General features: G+C 39.0%; 1 protein-coding gene across 4 annotated transcripts in view; it reads right to left on the bottom strand.

Moving 5' to 3' along the window:
- The window catches only part of PALS1 (protein associated with LIN7 1, MAGUK p55 family member), a 75448-nt gene extending 62811 nt beyond the window's left edge, over positions 1-12637 (bottom strand). For 2 of the 4 annotated variants that reach the window (XM_004738969.3, XM_004738970.3), the window contains exon 1: positions 12414-12637. The gene's annotated coding sequence lies outside the window, so the exon portion shown is untranslated. The remainder of the gene's footprint in view (positions 1-12413) is intronic. The other 2 variants (XM_004738971.3, XM_004738972.3) reach the window with 1 other exon arrangement.
- Positions 12638-13808: the final 1171 nt, after the last annotated feature.

Here is a 13808-nt window from a genome sequence, read left to right as displayed (position 1 = left end):
TCTCATGGGTTTTTCTATGAACTTCAAGTCACCCCAATCTTGGTCTAGATCTAGTTGCCACTCACTTTACACAGATGACCCTTGAAATAACATGGGGGTAAAGAGTTACTACTAACAGCCTACTGTTGACAGGAAGCCTTACTGATAATATAAACAGTTGATAAACACACATTTTGTATGATACATGTATCATATACTCTGACCTTACAATAAAGTAAGCCAGAGAAAAGAAAATGTTACTAAGAAAATCATAAAGAGAAGAAAATACATTTATAGGACTGTACTGTATTTACAGGGGGGAAAAAATCCCACATATGAGTGGACCCAGGCAGTTCTACCTGTGTTGTCCAAGGGTCAACTGTACTGCTGAATAAATTTTCCTGAAGCACACCTATTACCATGAATGTCTCTTTTCAAAAGTTTTTGTTGCCTTTCCCTTTCCTTAAGCTACTGTTTACCATGGGTTTACTATGTACCATTCATCCACTGTGCTAAGCACCTAGTGTGCATTATCTCATTTAACCCCCACAACCATCTCCTTGATGAATTTTCTAATTACCTTAGTAAAAGACACTAACTTGCCCAATGTCAAAAGCTAAATGGTACAGCTGGGCCTCAAACTGAGTTCTGATTGACTGCAGGGTCCTTTAACAACTTCTGGAAAACCCATTTCAAGTTCCATAGCCTGTCATTCAAATGGCTACCCCTGAATTAGTACTAGAATATTTTTCCCTTGTTTCTCCCTCCCTTATCTTCCAAATCAAACTTCTAGCTATTTCTAATACAAGCCCTGCACTTTCCCAAGTCCACAGCTTTGACATACTTGTTTTCTTATACCCAGAAATAAAAATCCTTCCTGTTCAATTCTTTATCTATTAAAATTTCCCTCTACCATTAAGAGTCTTACAAAATCTTCCTTACTCCTGCCGACTCCATCCACAACCTACACTTCTAGGGTACTTAATCTATGTCCCTGCTGTAGCATTTATTTATACATTTCCTTCTCCCCATAAGTTATATTTCCCTTTTTAGTTAAATCACTAATATATCCCCATACATTCTGGTAGAAAAATCAACATACTCTTTACTATACATATTCAAATAAATCAGGTAATGTATCAGTTTCTTCCTTTCTTTCTTTCTTTCTTTTTCTTTTTTTTTTTAAAGTTCCATCCTTCTGGAGTCCTCCATTCTCTAGCTCTAAGCTGGATATTTTCTTTGTGCCCAGATTCACTGTCTTTTTTCCATTTGCTCCAGGCCTAAGAATGTTGACCTCCACAGACTGCATTATTCCTGTTTTCTTATCTTCTAACTTCCAGTGGGCTTGGCTAGGGAGAAGTGACTATTGGGAAGGCAGTGAGAGGACTGGGTTCTTCATCCCCCCAAGCTTCTTCCTGTGATTTGGTAGAGGTTAGGTTCCTCTAAGGCCACAGTTTCCACTAGGTGGCTCCCCTCCTAAGGTAGTAACTGATAAATTCCAGTAACTATCCCCTTCCTTTCCCATTCAGGCCTAGGCTTAGCGGGTATCCGGCTGTTGCTAACCCAGAGATGTTTCTCAGTTCCCTTATCTCAACTCACTCACATTTTTGCAAACAGTCCCTTCATTAAACTCTCTCCTATTGCTCAGGTTGATTTTACCATCTGTTTTCTGCATGGGATCGGTCAAAAACATGCTCCAATCTGAATGATTCTCTAAATCATCTTCATTCACTCATCTTTACCCTAAGAAATTCTCCTCACCTCTTTCCCCTTCATCTATTCCCTTCTCCTTGAGAGACCTCCAAATGTCCTAAGAAAGTGTACATGGGGGTAAATTTTTTAAGACCTTGATTTACTTGGTACCAGAGCAGATTATTACATCTTTGAGTTCTTCTTTTGCATCCTCACCCTCAACCTTAATTCCTCACAGCTTCTCAGGACTTCTGGGTCTGGCTTTCTGTTGTTCTCCCCAAGAAAATATTTATAGTAAATAAAAGTAGCATAAACATGTAAAAATATTTATCTTGGTATAAGGTTTCTGTGTGTCTGTGTGAGGACCAATCCTGTGTTGTCCCATGCTGGAGACAACAAAGGAAAACAGGCATTATGTACTGCTGCCTCTATAAACCAGGACAACAATATGAAGAACAATTCTGCAAAGTCTACCAAAAATTTAAAATAAACATTTGATCTATCAGTTTTTTTTCTAGAAATTTATCCTACAAAGTGTCTTTGGAACAACGCATGGTAATCTATGTTTTCACCTGCAAATTTAACAAAATCTAAAAGCATATCAAGTATTTCCATGCAAATTTATCACTCTAATTGAGATGTGCGTCAGTGTAAAATACACTCTAGATTTCAAAGACTTTATACAGAAAAAAAAGAATGTAACACTTCTCATTATTTTTAATGTATGTGGAAATGGTAATATTTTATACATTATGTTAAATAAAATATACCATTAAATAAATATCAACTATTTCTTTTAAAATTTTTAATGTGGCTGCTAGAGTTGAAGCTCTGTATGAGCTGAAATGGAACAAAGGCAAGTGAATAAAGATAGCTTCAGAATGGTGTTTATATATCATATCACTTTTACAAATGCACATAAAGGGTATTTACAAAGTTATTAGCAAAAAATCTAAAAGAATATGCACAATACTGTCTTCACTTAATATCTCTGAAAAAGCAAAGATAACAGAACTCTCAGGTTTTGCACTTATGTACTATTTGAGTATCTTACAAAATGTTGACCAAAATAAATGTGTTACTTTTAAAATCTGGAGGAAAAACACAAAGATATTACCTCTTTGAAAGGAAAAAAAGACCACAGAAACTTTAAATTATAGCTACCTTCTATAAAAATTAGCAGCAGCAACAAAGGGCTTTCAAGAGTTCTAGAATCTTTTCACAAAAAGAAGTAACCAAAATATTATCCCCACAGTTCTAAACAAGTTCACAAATAATACAACAATAAAGAATTCCATAAAAAAAATTCTTAAAGCACTTTAGGAATCATTAGGAGCATGACTCTTTCATACTCAAAACTTCCTCTACCACACAATGAATATATTACATCTTTAATTTAAAAATGAGAGGAAACCAGTTTACCATAAGAATAAGAGCAATAATTATACGAAAAATTTCAAAAGGGACTACCTATACTTTAAAATTTAAAAGTCAGGTTCATAATTTTGATAGCATTGATTCTTTCATCATGTTAATAACGCACAATGACAAACTCTCAAAAAATCCCAATTAACTAGACTCACATGACTGTTACTTTGGTTTCTTGATACCTATTTCTATGCCTCTTCCATATAGTTTCTCCATCCCTTCTAATCCTGGGTGTCAATCCTTAGTCAATTACTTTCCCTGAAACATATACCATGACTTTTAGGTCTGTAAAAACACTGTAAGAGATTCCAACTTTTGACCTCAAGTGATTTACAGCTTACTAGAAAAAAATATATGTTCTAAAGGTCAGCAAATTAGTAGATGATTACCTCTACCTAGATGGCTTATTGGTATGCAATTCAACTGGCCATAAAAAAAAAAAAATGAGAGAACAGTTTGCCTTGTCCTTAAAAAACTGCCTAATAATCATTTCTGAGTTATCCGAACAAGAATATTAAGCAAATTTGATAATAAATATTTGTATCTACTGCTATCTACAAATTAGACTAAAGAAAGAACAATGGAGAGTATTTTCAGGACCAGGAGTAGGGTTTTATCATCACAACAGGAAAGAATAATCTAAAAAAGAAGACTTATGATACAAACGTCACCAAGTTTAGAATCCACTGAACTTTCAATAATGTGCTTTGCTATGGAGGGCATGAATAATGTTCTGACTTTGACCAGATAGTATTAGAAGGCAAGAAAACATAAAGGGAATGTTACACAACAAGAGAAACAAGAACAAAAGGTCAATTTTAAGATTACTGTACTGCAAATCCTGGAGCTAAAAAGGGTTACTAATGTACACTTTCATTCAATAATATGAGTACCCACTTGGTAAAAAATCTTGGATAGTCACTGATAATAAAAAGACTGCTAAGGCAGAGCTTTTATCCTTAAGAACTTAAAAATCTAGAACGGAAATCAGATAAGCAAATAAACAAGACCCCTATATACTGCAATGCTATTTGATAAGTGCTGTACTCCAACTGCAGAAAATGCTACAAGAACTACCTGCAAAGTAAGTGCATCCTAAGAAAACCTGTATAAATGGGAAAGAATATAAGAGACAGATATGAAAGGCATCCATCACACAACAGGAAAAAATGTAAGCAAAATATTAAGACAAGCACATCAATATTTGCAAAATTAGACAAATGCTTTATTTAAATATAAGACTTTAAATTATGGTAATGAAACTCAATTCTATCAATGCCTATTTAAAAATGTGTAGCAAAAATGACCTAGTGAAAAACACTTTAGAATGACTGAGTCAGTAAGAGAAACTGATAAAACCAAGTAAAACTTGGGACACTTAGGTGGTTCACTCAGTTAAGCACCCATCTTCAGCTCAGATGACGATCCCTGAGTCCAGGATCCCAGAGTCCAGCATCAGGCTCTTAACTCAGCAGGGAGCCTGCTTCTCCCTCCGCCTGCCGCTCCCCCTGCTCGTGCTCTCTCTGACAAATAAATAAAATCATAAAAAAAAAAAAAAAGTGAAACCTAATCTCACTACATATGTAAGCTGCTTAAGGCAACATTATTTCCCCCACTGACTTTCACTGTTATTTCAGAGATGAAAAGAACTTTATTTCAACACACAGTAAAATTCTTCATTACTGACTCAGTCTATAACACCTGACACAATTCCTATAAAATTGCTTAATCAGATTATTGATAATCACACAATTAACCCAAAATATATTAAAATATAACTTACTAAAATGCAGTTCACTGCTATTCTATGTGAATGTCACGAACTAGGCTTATATTCCACCTACCTCTTATCTAACATTTATGGAGTGCTTAATACACACCAAGGCACTATGCTAACCTCCCCTCCTTTTTTTTTTTTTTTAAGTAGGCTCCACACCCAGCATGGAGCCCAACTAGGGGCTTGAACTCAAGACCCTGAGATCAAGACCTGAGCCGAGATCAAGAGTCAGAAGCTTATCTAAGTCACCTGTGCTAAACATTCTTGATATGGCATCTCAGTTAATCCTCAAAATAAGGCTCTGAAGGGGATCACAATATGCCACTCCAAAATGTGACACTTTGACATAAAGATTTTCTTGAGCTAAAGGCAATTAAGAAACAGCAGACAGAGGGACGGGGCGGTGGGGGGGGGGCAGGAACTCTGGCCTCTCCCCTTATCCAGCTAAAAATTTTGCAGGGCATAAGTTTTCTTTTGCAAAGGTACCAGGAAGAGGACACTTAATCCTGGGAGGTTACTCTCATCAATGGAGAAGGCACCAACTTAAATCTGTACAACAAATCTTACAAAAATAAATTTTATCTTCCATTAGTTTCCCCACATACTTACCTTCCCACAATTTACATCCCCTAAAGGTCTAAATGTCTTTTCCTCTGCCTTGTCACCTCTCCACAATTTATTGCTCAGTCTCACTGCTTCTTTGGGTCAATTCTTTTCTATGAAGGTCTCCAAATGCACAGTTAGTAATAGGTCATTTTTCTTGCTAATCTTTGTCTCAGTGAACCTAGGAGGATAGAAAAAGTTTTTTTCCACCTCTATATCTTTCTGAATCAGGCACTAATACAATCCCCATTCTGCAAATACAGAGTCAGACTTTGATAAGTTAAGGTGCCCAGAGTCACACTCAAGGCAAGAAGGGATTGCCTCATAAATCTGACTCTACAGCCTGAGTACTTAATCCACACAAGGACTATAATTGCACTGTAATGCCTGTCAGTAAAGACCCCAGGAAAAGCAAAAAAAAAAAAAAGCCATTAGCAAATTTATCCATTAGCATCTATACCTTTATAGAGAAGTCAATCAAGAACCCGTGAAAGTTAGACCCACTCAATTAAACACATTTATGGCTGACATAAGATAAAAGGAATTGTGTTTTGAATCTCAAATTCTATCACATTATAGGGGGTGACTAGTTTAGAGCAGTCTCTAGTATTAAGCTCACAAGCAAAGCTGAAGTTTAAACAAGTAAATGATAAAAGTGCAAATTGGGACAAGCATCTACTCTGGGTCATTTTAAGCAGTGAGATACTAAGATAAAGACAACACCTCCTATCCTTAAGGAGCTTGCAATTTACAGATTCAAGATTATTCACTTTAATTCAAGTATGTCTTAAACACTAAATCAGAAGCAGCTTTCCTCCAAAAGTTTTCATTTTACCAAAAAGACACTGTTAAAACAAGCCTTATGATAGGCTAAAATATAGGCAAAGTAGAAAAATCCAAGGGCGCTGGAGTCATATAAACTGAATTCAAATCCTTGCTATCACTTGCAATAAGACTCTGGATAAAACAGTTAATCTCTCTGAGCCTGTTTCCTTACTTGTAAAAGGGAGAATATGGATAAAAACCTTACAGTGCTGCAGTTTATATTTAAAATATATACAAAGGACATATACTATATAACACATTAAGAGACAGAGCAAGGAATACTGTTATAGTAACAGTAGGGGAAAGCAGAAAATACTGTGATTTAGTCAAATCACTTACTACTCTTACCATAAAGTTTAAGTGTAAAAGGAGAAGCTATAAATATGTAAATGGCTAAGATATATACAGCACACTGTCCCTTCAAGATGCCTACAAAGAATTATCAAAATTTCCTTTCATAAATTCATATATTGATTACTTTTAAAGTGAATCATTTTGAAAAACATCTGCAGGTAACTTGTATAATCCTTAGATGAATCACATGTAATCTTAGTTCAAATTTTGAAAATTAATCAGTGTAAGTCTCCATATTAACATAAGAATTCCACATGATTATCTCAATACATGTAGAAAATGCATTTGACAAAATTCAACATCTACTCATGATAAAAATCCTAGGCAATACCTTGGAGGAAACTTCCTTAACCTGATTTAGAGAATCTATTAAATTACCTACAGCTAAGATCACATTTATAATTTTTTAAAAATATATGTTTGTTTTAGAGAAAGCGAGCAAATGAGTGTGGGGGCAGCGGGGGAGAAAGAGAGAATCTCAAGTAGATTACCCACACAGCAGGGACCCCCAGGGCAGGTCTCAATCTCAGGACACTGAGATCATGACCCAAGCTGAAATCAAGAGTTGGACGCTTAAAGGACTGAGCCACCCAGGTGCCCCAGCTAACATATTTAAAGGTGAGAGACTAAATGTTTTCCCTTTAAGACTGCAAACAAGGCAAAGATGTATCATTTCATTACTCTATTCAAACATTTCACCAGAATGTGAGATGTGCAGTAAGTGTAATAAATCAAGAAAAGAAAAAAGCATATACATTAGAAAGAAACAATTCTTTATTCACAGAGAGGTCTACTTAGAAAATCCTAAGAAATCTACCCCCCCCCAAAACTCCCTAGAACTAATAAATAAGTTTGGTAAAAACCGAGGATACAAAGTCACTACAAAAGAAATCAACTGTAATTCCATAAACTAGCAGTGATCAATTATAAACTCACTTTTTAAAAAAGATTTTATTTATTTGACAGAGTGCGTGTGCACAAGCAGGAGGAGCAGCAGGCAGACGGAAAGGGAGAAGCAGGCTCCCTGCTCTGTGGGGATACAGGGCTCCATCCCAGGACTTGGGGGATCATGACCTGAGCCAAAGGAAGATGCTTAACCAACTAAGACACCCAGGTGCCCCAAAACCCACTTTTTTTTTTTAAAGACTGCTTATAATAGGACCAAAAAACTGAATTACTTAGGTATAGATTCAATAAAATAGTTGCAGGATCTATATGCTGATAACTATGAAACACTCATGAAAGGAAGCAAAGACCTAAATAAGTGGAGAAAAATACTATTTCATAGACTGGAAAACTCAACTTTGTTAAAATGTCAATTACCCTCAAATTGACCTAATGATTAAACTCAATCCTAATCAAAACCCTAGCAGATTTTTTTGTGGATATCGAGCTAATCCTAACATTTATATGGAAAGGCAAAAGAACTAAAATAGCTACAGTAATTTTTTGAAAAGAATAAAGTTGGGAGAATTCACATTACCTGATTTCCAGACTCTAAAACTACAGCAGTCAAGACACTGATAATGGCAAAAGAGAAGGATTTCAACTAAACACAAGAGTCTAGAAACAGACCCAGAAAAATGTAGCAAAATGGTGTTTGATGGGGACACAAAGGCAATGCCATGGAGAAAGGAGAGTCTTTTCAACAAATGGTCATGGAACAACTGGACAAATAAATGAAACTCGACCCAAAATTCTCTTTATATAAAAATTAACTTAAAATGAAACCCAGATCTAAATGTAAAATATAAAACTATAATACTTGTAAAAGAAAACATAGGAGAAACCTCTGTAACTTGGATTAGACAAAAACTGCTTATATACAATGTCAAAAGATCCATAAAAAAAATACAGATACTTTGGACTTCATCAAAATCTAAAACCTCTGTTTTAGATGGCAGATAAGCATATGAAAAGATACTCAACACCATCAGTAATGAGAAAATGCAAATAAAAACCATAGTGAGAAACTGCTACAAATCTATCAAAATGTAAAACAAAAAAAAATGACCACACAAAGTGATGAGGATGTAAAGTAACTGCAACATTCTTCATACACTGCTGGTAGGAATACAAAACAGTTCAGCCTCTTTGGAAAACAGTTTGCTGTTTTAACAAATTACCACAAACTTAGCTATTTAAAAACAACACAAATTTATTATTTTACTCTTTGTACATTAAAAATCTGACCTACGTCTCTCTGGGCTAAAATCATGATGTTAGCAGAGCTGCGTTCTCTTTTGGAGGCTCCAAATGTTAATCCACTTCCTAGCCTTTTCCAGCTTCTAGAGACCACCACATGCCTTAGCTTACAGCTCTTCTCCCCATCCTCAAAACCAGGAACTCTTCATCTCTCTGGAGTGGCTTCTGTTGTTAGATCTTTTTTCCCTAGTCTACTACTTCTTCTCTCTTTCTCTTTTAAGGACATTGGATTACTACTGTGGGTAAACCAGCATACTCTCCCTATTTTAAAGTCAACTGATTAACTGCCACTTTAATTTGTCTTTGCTATAACCTAGTTTATTCGTAGGTCCAAGGGATTAGGATATTTTTATGGGCCCTTATACTGCCTACCACAGACCATTTTTTAAGTAAACCTACACTTACCATATAACCCAGAAAGGAGGACTTATGTTCACACAAAAACCTGTTCCCAGAGATTTATAGCAACAGCAACTTTTTCAGAGTTAATTTTTTTTTAATTTAAAAACTAACTCCGCTTTCCTTCAACTGGTGAACAAACTGTGGGACATCCCTACAATGGAATACTACATTCAGCAGTAAAACAGAAGGAACTGCTGATATGCTCACAACATGAATACTCAACTGTATTATGCTAAATGAAAGAAACCAGACTCAAAAGGCTAAATACTGAATGATTCCATTTATAAGATAGTCTAGAAAAGAGAGACTACAGGGAAAGACAGTAGATCACTAATTGCCAAGGATTACAGGTGATGGAGGGAAGGGTTGATTACAGAACAAAGAGCAGCTGCTTAAGGGAATTTTATAGGTGCTGAACCTATACTTGATTTTGGTAGTTATACAGCTCTGCATTTGTCAAAACAATTGTACAACAAAAACTGTACAGAAACAAAACAAAATTTCATTTCATGTAACTTAAAAATAAAGTTAAAATCTTTTTAAAACAAGGAAAATGAAACATTTATCAGATTGGCAGAAATTTGAAAATCTGACCATACCAATCTGACAACTCTAAGTGTGGGCAAAGATGATGTACATACTGTCAGCAAGAACGTAACTTGTTAAACCTTAGAGGATAATTTGGCTGCAGCTAGTAAAGCTGAAAATGCACAACCTATGGCCCAGCAATTCCAATTAGGATAGGTAACCCTCATACATGTGCCAGAGGAGACATGCACAAAGATATTCACTAAACATTGCCTAAAATACTAAAAACCTGAAAACAGCCCTTTCATAGGGGAATGAACTAATGGTTGTCAGTGGTTATTAAAATAAGAGAGAAACGAAAAGAAAGAAAATGAAAAGAATCAATCCTGCTAGATAAATACAGGATTTTGAGAAGAATAATTTATTGGTTTATCTAATAACAGTATACAGTGAAAAGAGCACCGTACTTGGAATCTGGAGACACGAATTTTAGCATTTAGTTCCCACTCTGCCACTAAAAAGCAGTCAAACTATGGGCTACTTAACTCTACAGACCTCACTTCCTTTTCCTGGAAAATGAAGAGGTTAAGCTATACAACACTACGATTACTTCCTAACTCAGGAATCCCATGATTCAATAAATATATAGTCAAATATTATATGTAAAGAACCTATGTTGAGAAATTATTTCTCCCAGACACCCTGCAATCAGAAACTATCAGAGAAATAGAGCATCTTAGTATACTGATACATAAAATGGATCAAATTTCTTGTTATGTTTGTGTTGAACTTTTAAATCAATATCATAAGTCAGAAAGAGCATAAAAACACCTAAACCCAGCATAGGTCACCTTCAAGTAAAACTCTTCCATTTCAATATTCTTTTTTTTTTTTTTGGTCAGAGAGAGAGAACACAGGCAGAGGCAGAGGGAGAAGAGCAGGCTTCCCGCTGAGCAAGGAGCCCGACGCGGGACTCGATCCCAGTACGCCGAGACCATGACCTGAGCCAAAGGCAGCCGCTCAACCAACTGAGCCACCCAGGCGTCCCCCATTTCAATATTCTTTTTTTTTTTTTTTTTTTTGACAGAGAGAAATCACAAGTAGACTGAGAGGCAGGCACAGAGAGAGAGAGAGAGAGAGAGAGAGGCAGGCTCCCTGCCGAGCAGAGAGCCCGATGCGGGACTCGATCCCAGGACCCTGAGATCGTGACCTGAGCCGAAGGCAGCGGCTTAACCCACTGAGCCACCCAGGCGCCCCCCATTTCAATATTCTAAAGCAAGTTAATATTATAATGAGTCTATCTTTACTTGTCAAGTTCAGGTGTGTCTAGTCAAAAGTCATTTAAATACATGGTAAAATCTACCTGGTCCTTCTTAGCAAAGATAACAATGAACTGCTTTTCATATTTTTGCCTGTTTCATCTATAAAGATCTTACATTATAATTTAATAGCTTCAGCCTACTACAATTTAAAGAGCCTTTTAAGACTTCACATGCCATGTCCACAGGGAACTAGTAAAAAACCAGTAGTTCATAATCCAAAAAAGCTTACTTAACAATTTCATTACCACCAATACTTAAACTTCAAAGGCACCAATAACCACATGTCATTTGTTCCTACTGCAGAATTTAATAGGTTATTAACTTCTGGTATAATCCAAAGGCATAATTAAAGCATGAAATCACTTTTAAAAAAATCAGAAACATTAACACCTTTTACCTTGCCAGGAAAATAAAAATTTCCAAAGTCCCGTTTCACAGGATTTCCAAATCTAAATTCTCACAATTCTAAAGGAGTACGGGACAAAACACACACTGTATGCTACTTCTTAAAACCTCTCAGCTATCAGATTTTAATTTTAGCGCCAACTGCCAAGAAAAACCTTCCTACCGAAACCTAAATTCGGCACACATTACTGTAAGCCAATCAACTAAACAGAAGGTGAGTTATTATTATTAGGAAGTTACATAATTTGCGCCAAACATTGTTTTTAAAGCGTCTTCCCTTAAATGAGGATTACAATAATTTACAGGCTTCAAAGTTCACCTTGCAAACTTCAAGTAAATTATCAGAAACCATTAAGGTTAGGTTTTTCTTTAAAAGTGGACACAAGGAAGTAGGAACTGTTTATTCGTTTAAAGGACGCAATAAGCACCGAATACCAGGAGCTGAGTCAGGCAGAGGAACGCTGACTACATTCCGTCTCCCAAAGGAAAGTGTTCGTCCCACCGATTTCCCCCGCCGGGCCTTAGAGGGAGTCCCGGGAGTTGTGAACCCGGGTGCGGGGGAAGCAGAGGGCAAGGAAGTCCCTGGCTCGTCCCCCGTCACTCGGGCCCGGCTGGCGGCAGCCCCCGCTAAGGTGGTCCCAACGCCAAGGCAGAGGGAGCGGGCGGGGCCGGGCAGCGTCCCCCGCCGAGGGACAAAGGTTGGGCTCACGCCCTCTGCGACCAGCCGCGGCTCCCGCCGTCCGGGGCAGCCAGCGGAGCAGCCCCCCATCCCGCTCGGGCCGAGAGCGCGGCGTGTGGGGGAGGGGACGAGCCCCGCCGCCCCTCCCCCCCACGCGCTCCCCGGGACCTGTTGATTAAGATCTCCACACAGACGACGCAGGTCTGCCTCTTACCTCTGCGCCACCGCGGGCCGCCGATCCTCCCGCCCCGGCCGCTCCCACACACTGAACAAACGACAGCTCCCCTGCGGCACTTAAAATACCGGATAAAGAATCCAGAAACTCCCGATTCCCCACCTCACAAGCCTTAGACCCCGCCTCCGCCCCACCGCCAGTCGCCGCCGTCGCCGCCGCCAGCGACTCACTCCACCTCGAGACCGCGCGAGACCGGCCCCCGCGGCCGCCGCGAGACCGCGCACGCGCCCCCGGGACGCTGGCGCAGCGGGCGCGCCTATCCCAGCTCCTTCTGGGCGCGCCCCGCCCGCTGCTAGGCCGAGAGGCTGGCGCGGCTCGCCCAATCCCGCGCCGGCGTGGAGAGAGGGCCCACTCATTGGTCTCCTCCGCAGCCCCAGCGGCGGGTCGCGCGCACTCGCGCACCTCTGAGTGAGGCTGGAACGGCTTCGTGCTCGCCGGCGCAGGGGCTGTGTGCGGACGTGAGGTCTCCCCGAGACGCAGTCGGAGGCGGGCTGCTGTCGGGAGAGCCCTTGACCTTCCTCTCCCTCGAGGTCCGCCAGTTCCTGAAGAAAATCTGATTCCCCGTGAGGCAACTCCTGTGTCCTGTGAGGCACGTCACACAATCTAATATTTGTTTAAAAAAGAACCACGACACTCGCTTTCTGTCTCTCAAATAAATAAAATCTTTATTTAAAAAAAAAAAAGAAAGAAAAGAACCACGACGTAATAAAACACCTGGATGTGTATAAGGTCCCCGCAGGATTCTCTGCTACCGCAGAAGACGCCAAAAAGGTAGCAGCTAGGATGGAGTTCTGAAAGCCAGAAAGGAAGGATGCCAAGGGCCGCAGCAGTTTCACAAAACTTAGTGACCTGGGCCAACTGACATGCAGTGCAAGGAAAGCCAGATAAAGTCTTCCAGATTTCTTAGGAACTGTTAGCTTCATCCAAAAAGAAAAAAAAAAAAAAAAGTAGTGTGTATGTGGCCTATTTGCTCTTCTGTGCATAAAATAAGTAATAATTCAAGAAGCTTCCTCTAGCTCCTCCACGAGTTTTTCCTTAGTACAGAGTTTCTCAATCTCAGGGCCACCGACATTTGGGCCAGATAATTTGTTGTGGGGGCTGTTCTGTACGTTGTCAGATGTTTAGCAGCATCCCTGGGCTCTACTTGTTGGATGCCAAGAGCACCACTACCCCCATTGGTGACCATCAAAATATCTCTAGACAACGGCAAAGGTCCCCTGGGTGGCAAAAATCACCTTCTGTTAAGAACCACTGACCTGGAGCGCCTGGGTGGATCAGTGAGTAAAGCGTTTGCCTATGGCTCAGGTCATGATCCCAGAGTCTTAGGATGGAGTCCCTTATCTGGCTCCCTGCTCAGAGGGAGGCTGTTTCTCC

Source organism: Mustela putorius, unplaced genomic scaffold, assembly GCF_011764305.1.
Source record: "Mustela putorius furo isolate JIRA1106 unplaced genomic scaffold, ASM1176430v1.1 tig00000129_pilon_pilon_pilon, whole genome shotgun sequence".
Lineage (NCBI taxonomy): Eukaryota > Metazoa > Chordata > Mammalia > Carnivora > Mustelidae > Mustela > Mustela putorius.
The sequence above is the reverse complement of the archived record's forward strand: the minus strand, read 5'-3'. Positions and strand labels throughout refer to the sequence as shown.